Consider the following 13,288-nt stretch of genomic DNA (forward strand, 5'->3'; position numbering starts at 1 on the left):
CACATTCTAATTGTCACTCTCTGGCCTACCAGAAACATTTGAACCACTAACCAGTTTGTACAGAAATACTGGAATTTGGTATTGTTTGTGGTAGGATGCTTTTGGTTCCTTGTAACCCAAATTCAACTTAATGGGAATAATATTTGCTGTTATTATTGGACAGTCCAAAGACAGGACTCACATCAGATATGGCTTGATCTAGGGTGCAAATCAGGACTCTTTCTCTTGATCTACTTCACTTTGCTTATCTCTAATAATCTGTTTTATCCTCGTTGGGGTTTATGTGCCCTGAAAATATGACTACTGGAAGGCCAGAGCTTGCATCCTTTGCCTAATAATTTATAAACGTGTCCATATATAAAATTTCAGAGATGATTCTATTTAGCCTTGCTTGGGTCAAAGTTTATGCCTGAACCGATCACGTGCATAGGAGAATGTAATCATTTGAATGGCCAGGTGAAGAGGTTCAAGGTCAACGATGGAATGTGTTTCTCCCATGAAAAAGTGGCTTTACTACCTAAAAAGAAAAAGAAGGGCACAGGAGATAAAAAAAAAAAAAAAAAAAAGCGATACTCCAAGCAACCTGAGGTTCTTGTGTGTAATCTTAATTGCTTCTGGGTGTGTGATGTAACATTTATTTGAAGGCTAATGTGCAGCTCCGTTTTCTGACTGGATGCTACTTGATTATTGTTAAATTACTGTGTCAAGCTCAACACATCACAATACCTGTGTGAACTCAGGATAATTGTTTTTTTCCATTTTGGTTAAGACTATGGTTTACAGAGTAATTATGTCTGGTTGAAAACTGAAATGTAGGTAACAACTAGTTTCCTCCAAAAAGCAGACTATAAAGAGGCAGTGTCATGCAGCAGTGGACAAAGGGTGGAAATAGGGGTTAGATGATGGAGACTTGAGGCTCTGATCTTCTACTTCTTAGGGGGTCATGAACAACTTATTTAGTGTCTTTGAGACTCAGTTTACTCTTCTCTAAAATGGAGATAAGATGGATCTTATGATTTTTTTGAGGATCAAATCTCTTCTGCCAGATGCTTCCATTCGAGGCTTTTAATTATTTGGGCACAAACTTGTCTCTGCCTATTTGGCTCTCAAGTTATTGAGAACCCACACAGGAGCACTTGAATAGAGATAATTTGTTGACAAGTTAAAATTCAGAGGTGAAAAAACAGGACAGCCCACTGGCTTCAGATCCTTTCCATTATGAGATTAAATACTTGCTTCTGCTCATGGAGCTTGATGCATCAGGTGAGTGCTTGGAATCTATCATTTTCTGAAAAGTTTGAAAGGACTCCTTGGAGGAAATCAATCATTTTGCTAAATTGCTGCTTCAGTTACTACCCACTTTTGAGAATGGTAGACAGTTTTTCCCTCTCCCTCTACCTCTCCCTCTGCTTCTTCCTCTGCCCCTCCCTCTCCCTCTCCCTCTTCCTCTCCCTGTCCCTCTGCCTCTCCCTCTCCCTTCCCCCCTTCATCTCTCTCTTTCCTTCCTTCTTCCCTTCCTTCCTTCCTTCCTTCCTTCCTTCCTTCCTTCCTTCCTTCCTTCCTTCCTTCCTTCCTTCTTTTGAAAAATGTATGTCCATTCATCTTGGTTTAATCACATAGGGCTAGATAAGGAATTCTAATTTACATTTTTGCTTCTAAACCACAGTACTCTTGCCAGGCTTCATCCTGTCCATGCCTCAATGGTCTCATCTATACAGTTGGGATATTGCTTATTTTCCAGCGTGCAAATAATAATAATAATAATAATAATAATAATTTGAGATAATGGTCTTGAGTAACCTACTAGGTTATGAAGCTGACATATGGCCATTAGGAAACATGAGATGAGCCAGAACTTTGAAACAATATGATATTGAGCAATATGGTGCCAAGGTTAGGATGAAGGCAAACAGGTCTCAGAAATTTACCAGGATATTTGCTGTTTGGACAGTATGAAAGGTCATGAGAATGTATGCATTTCACTAACAGGCTATGGGCCAACGCAGAGAGGACTAAATTTGTCTCTCAAGAGAAAAATAGAGGTACTGAGAGAACGATTTCATGTCTGGGTGTTCTATAGAAGGCTCTTCTAGACTGTTCAGAACAAAGATTTGTTTGCCCAAGGTGATGGATATTTACTGTAGTGGTTCTTAGCTATTTAAAAAGCACAGAAAGTCAACATCAGTTGAAAAGCCTGCCCGGTAGAGATCTGGAAGGTTATTCAGGGCATTACATGATTCCAGGTCTCAGCAACAAGTTTTGTTGTTGGCTTTCTGGTGCCTTTGCTTTTGTCGTTGCTTTTGAGAGACGGAGTCTATGTCTACTACTACTGCTGATTTTCCACTCTCTCTACTTTCTGCTCGACCTCTTGGTCTTGCTCACTTCCAGCTTCTGCCTCAAGGTGTCTATTTACTGGTGTCTCATGTGGCTTCTTAGCGTCTTTCAAATTCTAGTTCTTCCAACTACTGTCTTTTGATATGGCTCAAATTCAGACTTTTCTAGAAGGAGAACCTACCTATAAAGTAGGTGTCTTTGCCTCAGGCACAAAGCCCTATTTAATTATTTGTAGCCACGATGGTGGGGTCTTATGATCCCAAACACGGTATTTTATCTATAAGCTACGAAGGAAAAGGTTCTTGTAAGTCTCAGCCATTTTAATGCCTTAGGCCACATCTAGGACTTGAATATATTTATGTTCTGCTTTGTATCATGAAAGAACTGAGGCTGTTATGTTGATAATGCTACTGTAATATAGAAGGTGACCTATACCCTATGAGAGGTGCTAAAACATCTTGTGGAAATTCAGAAAGAAAGTTGATTTCAGCTGGTGATTTGGAAAAACATCATGGGTGAACCAAAATAAAATTGAACATGGAAGGATGGGTAGAATGTGGATAGGAAGGAAGGAGGGGGCTAGTGCCTTCTAGGTGGAGAGAGCCGTGTAAAGAAAAGCACAGACATGGACAGTTTTGGGGGGAATTGATGACACATCCAGTTTGAGTAGGTCAGAGACTTTCACAGAAAGGGAGGAGGGGGAGCTAATCTGAAAAATGAAATGCCAAGCTGAAGGGTCCATATTTTCTTTTTTTTTTTTATTTTTTTTATTTTTTATTTTTTATTTTTTTTGAGACGGAGTCTCGCTCTGTCGCCCAGGCTGGAGTGCAGTGGCGCGATCTCGGCTCACTGCAAGCTCCGCCTCCCGGGTTCACGCCATTCTCCTGCCTCAGCCTCCCGAGTAGCTGGGACTACAGGCGCCCACAACCGCGCCCGGCTAATTTTTTGTATTTTTAGTAGAGACGGGGTTTCACCGTGGTCTCGATCTCCTGACCTTGTGATCCGCCCGCCTCGGCCTCCCAAAGTGCTGGGATTACAGGCGTGAGCCACCGCGCCCGGCCTTGGTCCATATTTTCTTTATTGGGTTGGCATTGGAGGAGTCATTAAAGATTTCCAATCTACTCAATGAAGGCATTGGAACTGTTCCTAGGAAGAGCTTTCTGACAGCTGGGCATACAATGGGTTGGGGAGGAAAACAATGGAAGATAAAGGTTGTTATTGTCACTCTAGGGTGTGTCGGAGAAATGAGACAATGGGTGTGAAACACCTGTCAGAGGTAAAAAATAAAAGCTCATGGTTACTGAGAGTTCACTATATGCAGCCTTGTGCTTGGGGCTTTCCTTACAGTATTTTATTTATTTAACCCACGGTGATAGAATAAGGTAGGTATGGTTAATCTTATTTTACTGATCATGAAACTGAGACTCGGATCAATGCAATACCCCGTTAAAGATCACATGTTTTGTGAGTGGTAGAGCTGGACTTTGTACCCAGCTGTGGAGGACTCCAAAAGCCAAGTCCCTCTGACTACTCTGGACTCCCTCCCAAAAGGACTAGCAATTGACCTAATAGAAGGGACAAGAAAAACAGTGGTGTCAAAGGGAGCCCGAAGTTTTCAAGAGTGTGTGACGTAGAGTACAAATAGTGATGTGGACAGAAATGGGGAAGTCAAAAGAATACCTTTTTCTTGGGAGCGGGAAGTGTGGAAGGATATTTTGGGAGATGAGAAAGGTTGTGAGCTTATTTTGACCTTCCCTCAAGGTGTAACGTATGAATGAACCTAAGCAACAGTAGAAATTAAAGGACGAAAAGAAGTCAGAAGACACAGTGTTACAAAAACGACCAATCAATTACTCCATCTATTCTGTCGTATTTAGACTGGCGTGAACGACCACTCTGTTCCCCAGGAACTCTGCCACATTGCCCTGCAAGCCCGAGTGATCTTTCATACCTGCCTGCTGGTATTAAACAGTGGGCCCAGTCTACCTCCCTTCCCAGAGGAGAGCCCTGCCGACAGCCCTGGGGAGGAGGCAGCGCCTGTTTTGTACCACGTGATCCCGCCCATTTGGCCACAGTTGGCTGGAGAATAACCAAACCACAGATGGACTGATAACCCATGCCTCACCTGGTGAATGATTAATGCTGTAGGACGAACTGTTTTTTTTTTTTAACCAAAGAGATACTTTAGTTCTCCACACAAATAAACATCTGGCAGACCCGTGTCTCTAATTCCCCAGACCAAGCCTCTGACTACAGCCAGGGTTTCCAGAGCAGGGCTGAATCTCTATGAACCCTTTGCATCCCTCTGTCTTCCAGGTCCAGCTCAGTATCTGAAAGCTTGTGGGTAGTCAGTAAATATATATGGGTGAATATATATTTGAAGCTTAGTGATGGACATAGCTTCGGCTCAAGCAAGTTTGTAGAAGTTATGTATCTATTTGTGTATCGTTGTACTTTTAAATCACTGCCAAATATTTTATTTTATTATACCATAGGCAGTGATATCCACATCTGTCTCCACTAATAATTATTTTAAGTACTAACAGTGTTAGGCACTTTCTGAGTGCTTTATGTATATTGACTTGTTACTTCTTCACAGAAATACCAAGCATTAGATTCTCTTCTTAACTCCATTTTCAGGATGAGTAAACGTACAAGGAAGTTAATTCATTTGTCAAAGGGTTATAAAGTCAATTAAGTGGAGGAACCCAGCTTCTACCTAGTTTGTCCCCTTAATGCTATATGTTACACTGCCTTTTCAGAATAGACAGTAAAGTCTGTGAAGTCAGTCTGACTCATCTCTGTTAGTTTTCTGCTTGTCACTTAGTAGGTGGTCGGCATGTGTGTGTAATACAGAATTAAATTGCTTTTTCTCAAGTTGACCAACATGGGCTGTAATATGTCATATTACCTACTGTATAATATGTCATGAGGAGGGTCTTGGTTTTGTCAGGTATAGTGATAGTTCAGATAAAATTGAGGGAGATTGTTAGAACTTGGGGTCCCAGGAGGAGGTAAAGTGAGATATCTGGGGCCAGATAAACCAGGGCAGGATGCTTGGGCTGCAGGAATTTGTGTACCCTGTTTTGTGGTCATGGGAGATGCCCAGAGAATGGGCAGCGGGGGTAGCCACATGGGGCAGGAGTACCAAGGACAGGGTTCCCTTAAGAGTTCTTTCCGTTTTGAAAGACCACTGTGTTCTGTCCGGCAACGTTGATAGCCCTTCACTTAAAAAATCAACTCTCCTGCCTCCGTTGACATAAGTGTTATAAATTAAGTGGCTAACTTTGTGGGCCAGCCTGTATGGCTTTTCCTCTGAGTGGTTGTGGCTTTGAATCTGTGAAAAGTCAGTTTTCTCAGAGTTGAAGCCATTTTTACCATAGGCTTTAATCTAGACCTGAGCTTACACACAAGTGCCCGTGCATCTCAATGAACAGCAGGTTCTCTGGAATCTATAGAGACTCCAGGGGCCCAAGGCACATGAGTTTGGGAACTGCATTGCAGCTTGCCACCCCAGGAGGGGCAGAAGGCTCTGCCTAGTGACAGAGAAGATGGAGTGGCTTTGGTGCCACTTTGAGCTTATGGCATGGATGGCAGTGGCACCCACAATGGCAGGAGGTCTGTTGTGTAGTGGCTTTATGGAACCTTGTGTGGGTCGATCAGATCTTTGCAATCTGTTTGGTGCACCTTCATGGGCATAAGAAGCTTTTGCTGTAGTTCTTCCTAGGAATCCAGGGCTGTAGAGGAAAAACATGGCATGTGCCCGGGGAGCTGAGAGGACAGTCCCATGAGTCCATGCCACGTATCTTCAGGGGACTCCCAGAAACTGCTGGGGGGATTTTGAAGGTGGAGAAAGTCAAGGTTTCTGCAATAGCAGGTGGGAAAAAAAATGATAGAAATAGTGTGTGAACATGCTGCCCTCAGGCCAGTACTCCTTAAGAGATTTGGCTTCCATACAGGTTAAGAACAGGTAAGATTTTCTTTTTCCGGTTTTTCACAGCATACCAGGCATTCCTTATAATGAGGACCAGCTGCAGGCAGCAATGACAGAAAGGTCTTCTGACATCATCCCTGCCCATTCATTGGTTTGACAAGCTGTCAGCTCAATGCAGTCTGCGATGCCTCCACGTGAGTCACTCTGCTGGGTGCTGTCAACACGGTGGATGTGCGTTTTCAGTGCTGATAGCACAAACAGAAAATGTTGGAATGGTCAATTTTATTGAATGAGAACATGATGACAACTTGGAATCTTGAACTAAATGCTAACTTTGGTATGGTTTTATTTTGACAAATTCAATTCATGATGCCCGTTTATTTTGAATAGGATGTTAAAGACTATTGTAGGGTTTCTTTCTTTCTTTTTTGTTTTTTAACGTACCACCACTTTTCATTTGTAGAGTGCAGTGAGTACTACTGTATTACAATGGATGTTAACCTTTGCATAATTTATGTAAATACCATCCTTATTAACAGCATTTACATTACTGACTGACCCAGAGGTAGCTGAAAAACCTCAGAAAAATACAGTTTCACACTTCTTTACTGAAGTGCTAGGTTAGTAAACACAGCCATACCCATTCACATATATCAGGAAATAGTCAGAGGCAAGGTATGTAATGTAGTTCCTTGTGAAATCATATCTCACTTAAAACTTATACTGAATCCCAGCACTTTGGAAGGCCAAGGCAGGCAGATCACAAGGTCAGGAGATCAAGACCATCCTGGCTAACATGGTGAAACCCTGTCTCTACTAAAAATACAAAAAATGAGCTGGGCGTGGTGACACGTGCCTGTAGTCCCAGCTATTCGGGAGGCTGAGGCAGAATAATGGTATGAACCCGGGAGACGGAGCTTGCAGTGAGCCAAGACTGCGCCACTGTACTCCAGCCTGGGTGACAGAGCGAGACTCCGTCTCAAAAAAACACAGAGAAACAAAACAAACAAAAAAACTTACACTGGCCAACCTGTAGAGTGAGTCTAATAGTATTTAGAATAGGACTGACTCAGAGGTAGTTTAAAACCTCACAAAGACATTTTTTGGCTCCTTTATTGAAGAGGCAGTTCAGCAGTAATGACGATAGGCATTTGCTTATGTCAGGAAACAGAAAAAGGGGTATGTGGTTTGTACTATGAAATATGTTTTCATATATACATGATAGTATGCTGGTAAATATTTGACAGCAGGTTCTGTGAAGAAAATAAAAACCTTGATTTGTAGTTTGCCGATTTTGATGGTGTAAATACTCCCACTATGTCTAACCTACCAACAAGATAGTACTGAATGTGGAGTCGGGAAGAGACGTGCAGTAGCAGTAGATGTGGATAGTATTTTCACCATACAGAGTCAACAATGTAAGTAATCTAAGCAACAAAGATCATAGCGAAATGTAGCAGCCTAATTAGAAGTGATGAGTGTTGGGTATTTATTACCTTTGTTTTTAATGTAATTTAATAGTAAGTTTATATATTTTAAATAATGACTGTGTTTAATAACTGGCTCACAAAATTCCTAAAAATTTAACAATTGGCAGCACTTTTAAGTCAATATGAGATGATGCTAGCACATCAGTATATTTATGTGTGTACAAATATATTTACATATATACACCCATATGTATACACATACATAAGTACATACACACATATAATTGTATCAACCTATAAAGATACTAGTGGTATTTCATGTGGAAAATGTTAACACGTACCATAATAGTTACTAAACTAAGGGTACATATTTCCTCCTGACAACCATGTTGGGTTGAAATGAAACATACCCAAATTTGCTACATTAACATACTCATAAGGTCTACAAACATCAGGGAGTTTTCATATATATATATATATATATATATTTACTTTTATTTTTATTTTTATTTTTTTGAGAGGAGTCTCACTCTTGTCACCTGGGCTGGAGTGCAGTGGCGCGATCTCGGCTCACTGCAAGCTCCGCTTCCCGGGTTCAAGCTTCTCCTGCCTCTGCCTCCTGAGTAGCTGGGATTACAGGCGCATGTCACCATGTCTGGCTAATTTTTGTACTTTTAGTAGAAACGGGGTTTTGCCATGTTGGTCAGGCTGGTCTTGAATTCCTGACCTCAGGTGATCCACCCGCCTCGGCCTCCCTGAGTGCTGGGATTACAGGCATGAGCCAACGTGCCGGGCCCACATACGTGTTTAATGCTGTGTCATTCAACCTTTATATGCTTCAGATTCTACTGTGGAGATGAGTAAATGAATATTGTCCATTATATTTACAATAAAATGTAGGTATTACATTTGGAATGCAACACTAAACAACATAAATTTTAGATAAAGGTTTTTGCTGCATTACTTACACAGAATTCCCCTCAGTACAAATTTCCTAATGAAAAGGTTTTTTCTTGAATGCTTTCACGTATTCAAACAAGAAGTCATTTTCTAGTAATTTCTGACATTCTTTGCTTTCTCTAATTTTTAAAAGCTGAACAAAAATTTGACAGGTATATGAAGCCTTCTAACATTCAGGATGTGGAAAGACCTTCCAGTCTTGTGCGAATTCTCTGATGTTCGGTGAGAGCTGATTTTTCACAGAAGGTTTTCCCACATTCACTACATTTATAGGGTTTGTCTCCTGTGTGAGTTCTTCGATGGACAATGAGATTTGACTTCACACAGATGAATTTTCCACATTCATGACATACAAAGGATTTCTCTCCTGTGTGTGTTCCCTGATGGATGGTGAGGCCTGACCTGGGGCAGAAGATTTCCCATTCATAGGGCTTCTGCCCTGTGTGAGTTCTCTGATGTTCAGTGAGGTTTGACTTCACACAGAAGGTTTTTCCACATTGGTTACAGTCATAGGGCTTTTCTCCTATGTGTGTTTGCCGATGGTTGATAAGGTGTGGTTTCTGGCAAAAGGCTTTTCCCCATTCGGTGCATTCATAGGGCTTCTCTCCTGTGTGTGTTCTCTGATGCTGAGTGAAGTTTGACTTCTCCCACAAGGTTTTCCCACGTTCACCACATGCGTAGGTTTTCTTCTCCTGAGTGAGCTCTCCAAAGCTGGGTGAGATGTAACTTCTTGCTGAAGTTATTCCATTTTCACTGTGGTCAGAGGGCTTCCCCCCACGTGTACTATCTGATGTTTAAAAAGAGTTGAGTTTTCCCAAGTTTTGTCACTCAATTTATATTCATGGGGAATCTTTCTTGTGTAAGCTCCCTGATGGATCATGAAAGTTGAATTGTCACAGATTTCCTATATTCATTGTATTCATAAAGATTCTCCTTATAGGCCGGGCATGGTGGCTCACACCTGTAATCCCAGCACTTTGGGAGGCTGAGGGGGGTGGATCACTTGAGGCCAGGAGTTTGAAACCAGCCTGGCCAACATGGCAAAACCCCATCTCTACTAAAAATACAAAACAATTAGCTGGATGTGATGGCATGCACCTGTAGTCTTAACTACTCAGGAGACTGAGACAAGAGAATCGCTTGAACCTGAGAGGTGGATGTTGCAGTGAGTAAGATCCCGCCACTACAATCCAGCCTGGGTGTAAGAGCAAAACTCTCTGTTAAAAAAAAAAAAAAAAAAGATTCTCCCTTATAAGAATTATCTGATCTGATGTCCAAATCTAAAATCAATACAGAAGGACTTCTCACAAATACTGCATCCATATGGCTCCATTTCCAAATGAGTTCTTTGAGCTTTCAACAGTGAAAGTTCTTCCACGTTCATTATATTTAGAGTGTCTCTCCTATCCAAGATTAATTCTTATTTGTAAAAAATAAAAAATAAAAAAAGTCTGCCTCCTCATGAAAGCCTTGTCCATTTTTATTATACTCAAAATGTTGGTCAAAAATTGGCTGAGTGAGATCCTGGTGATGATTAATGACATCCCTCTTTCGATCATATTTCTACAATTTCTCCCCAGTAGGGATTTTCTCATGCCTAATATCAAGGAGCAATTTCTTGCACACATTAAACGCATCAGGCTTCTTTCTGGAACAGTTCTTTTGATCAATAATTAAACACAAAATATTTTTCAAACTCATTTCACACAAGTCACATATTTTATAAGGAAAATTTCTTGAAGAAACAGGGTTTGTACCCAAATTGAAAGTTTTTCTTATTCTATTACCACTTTCTATGCTTACTGTTTTGTCTTTGGTGAACACAAGCTCCCAAAAATACTTGTCTCGGTTTTCCTGGCCACTCTCTGACAGGTCATCAACTTTCCAGTTCCTTTCTGGATGGCACTGGCTTGGAAATCCTTTCTCTAATATTCAGGAGCCCCTTGCTCTATCTTGAAGATCACTTCTGGCTTAGTAATGCAACACCTGGCTGAGACCAGATTGCTGTAAGTTTCCAGAATCACATCTCTGGACAGCATCTTCTGAGCAGGATCCAGCAGATGCCACTCTTGCTGGGTAAAGTCTACGCATACATCCTTGAATGACACTTGTTCTTGGGATTTGTTCATTTTCTGTGTAGTGGAGGAGAGAGAAGTCTCCATGTGTGGCTCTGATATGTGCTGAGCTTAGAAATGCCCCTTTGCAATGAGTGAATGTAAACATTTATTTCCTATTGATTTACTGACAATTTAGGTTCTCTTTCTTAAACCTGTTCCAGACCTTTCGCTGGCACACACACTTCAACGGCTTCAGGATCCCACCACTCCCTTGTCATGTGCGACCAGAGGCCAGGGATTGTTTCCCATGAGGGACTGGAGGCTGGGGAAAGATGAGCCGGGAAGTTGGGGGAAGCCAGGGATGCACCTGCATATTGTAGAGTGTTTTTCCCCAAAGCCCCAAAAGCCAGCCATGCAGAACATACTGTGAAATTGCAAAGCTTGTTTGGCCAGCTTTAGCCCATCAGCCCTGCCTGGGCTATAGAAGAAGAGAAGATGGAGATGAGGAGTCCAGTGAAGAGTAAGAAGCTGTTGGAAGCACCATGGGGGTGCTGGGCATTTCTGTGCCCACTATATAGGGATAGGGAAGGGAGCGTGTTCCATTCACCTGGAACCTAGTGAGGAAAGCATTTGGAGAGCTGCTTGCAGAGATGTGTAAGAGTCTCCTAGAGCTTGGGGTTGGGGGGACAGGGACCGGTTTGAGACTCTCAACAAGAAGAGTTTGAAGGAGTGGGGCTGGGCCAATCACCTTTCTCTGACAGTAGAGTGGAGACAGGTGGTGGTTATCTGAGCAAGCTGCATGTTGACGATAGTGAACCCCTTGGATGTGGCTTCTGGAAGGAAGCCAGCCTAGAGTCATCCTCCAAGGGAGATGGCTCAACGATCTTCTCAGGGGGGAAAAGGGATTCTACTTGGTAAGAGTTCTTAGTTGCAGATGACAGAACCCCTGCCAGTCAGCGTAAATAGAAGGGAATTTTTCAGAGGGCATTAGTGACTTAACAAAATCTTGGGAATAAGTTCCTAGTCTGCTCTCCTAGGACCAAGTGTCAGAACCTCACCAAAGAGACTGTCCTGAGAAGGGAACTGATGCTGGCCCTCCACTGACTCCAGGGCTGAACGGCACCTGGAGACACCCACACCAGCATTATGGAAGCCACACCCACCTATGGACACACCCACCAGCACCGTGGAGGCCACGCCCACCTGCCTGTTTGCTCATGTTTAACTTCAGTGTGAAAGCCTCACACAGTGCCTCTGATTCATAGAATCTTTGTCACTTGTTCATGCCCTGCACTAAGAGAACTGGAAAATGTTGTGTTTCAGGTTATTCTTTGGGAAGCTGAGTTCATACTGTTCATGCATGCCAAATTGTAAGAGGATGTGCAAAGGACGGTTGCCCACTTATCCTGATGAACAGGTTTTGGCTGCTGGAAGTCAGAGCTGAGTGGAGAGTTCTAAGCAGCCAGCTGAGGGACAGGAATCTAACCCTATATCAAAAGAGTTAGATGTGGAGGTGCCCAGCAGGAGGTTTTCCAACAAGACACTCACAGAGCTACAGGAAAGTAAGAGTCTGCAGGGGACATTCACCATGCCACAGGGCACCAATGCCCTGAGCAGCTTCTCCCTTCAAGTAAGTCTTTTCCTCCATCCCCTCCTCCTGTCCCCCTGTACTGGACCCCAAAGGTCCACAATCAGAAACTAATGAATGGGGTAGGAGATGGAGTAAGAAGTACAGAGAAATTGAACTGTAAGAAGTACAGAGAAATTGAATTGTAAGAAGTACAGAGAAATTGACCCCCTTGCCTACTGTAGGGTCAATTTCTACTGTGTTGGGGGATGGGTAAGTTTTAACTAGGGGAGGAGCTTGCAGTTTTGATTATTTGGTTATTACACTGGGTGGATCTCCTTAATGTTTGAACATGATGTGAAGACCTTTTTATTATCTAAGAATGATGGGGAAAGCTATGGGATCTCACTTAAGGTTTCATTCCAGAGTAGGGAAGAAGAGGGCCAAAGAGCACATTGATTGGGCAATGGGAGAATGAATAAGAGGATTCTGTCTGCTTTCTGGCAAGTCTGGTTTATTCAATCAGTTGGTTACAAGAATTATTGTTATAAAGATATATTTATTGTTGTTTCAACTTTAATCAAGTTTTTAAAAATAATATCAATTGAGAATACAATTGAGAATAATATAACAATATACATAAAAGAGGAAGGTGGACAGACACAGTGGCACATGCCTGTAATTCCAGCACTTTGGGAGGCCGAGGCAGGTGGATCACTTGAGGTCAGGAGTTCCAGACCAGCCTGACCAACATGGTGAAACCCCATCTCTACTAAAAATACAGAAATTAGCTGGCATGGTGGCCATGCCTGTAATCCCAGCTACTTGAGAGGTTGAGGAACAGGAATTATTTCAGCCTGAGAAGTGGAGGTTGCAGTGAGCCAAGATCACACCACTGCACTCCAGCCTGGGCAACAGAGCAAGACTTTGCCTCAAAAAAAAGCGGGGGTGGGGCAGGAAGGCAAGAGAGACATTCCTAAATTCTTGTTGCTGGTGTTTTTAATCC

General features: G+C 42.3%; 1 pseudogene; it reads right to left on the reverse strand.

Moving 5' to 3' along the window:
* Positions 1-8,413: 8,413 nt before the first annotated feature.
* On the reverse strand, positions 8,414-13,038 carry LOC101015233 (annotated as a pseudogene).
* Positions 13,039-13,288: the final 250 nt, after the last annotated feature.

This window comes from Papio anubis, chromosome 3 (genome assembly GCF_008728515.1).
Source record: "Papio anubis isolate 15944 chromosome 3, Panubis1.0, whole genome shotgun sequence".
Classification (NCBI taxonomy): domain Eukaryota; kingdom Metazoa; phylum Chordata; class Mammalia; order Primates; family Cercopithecidae; genus Papio; species Papio anubis.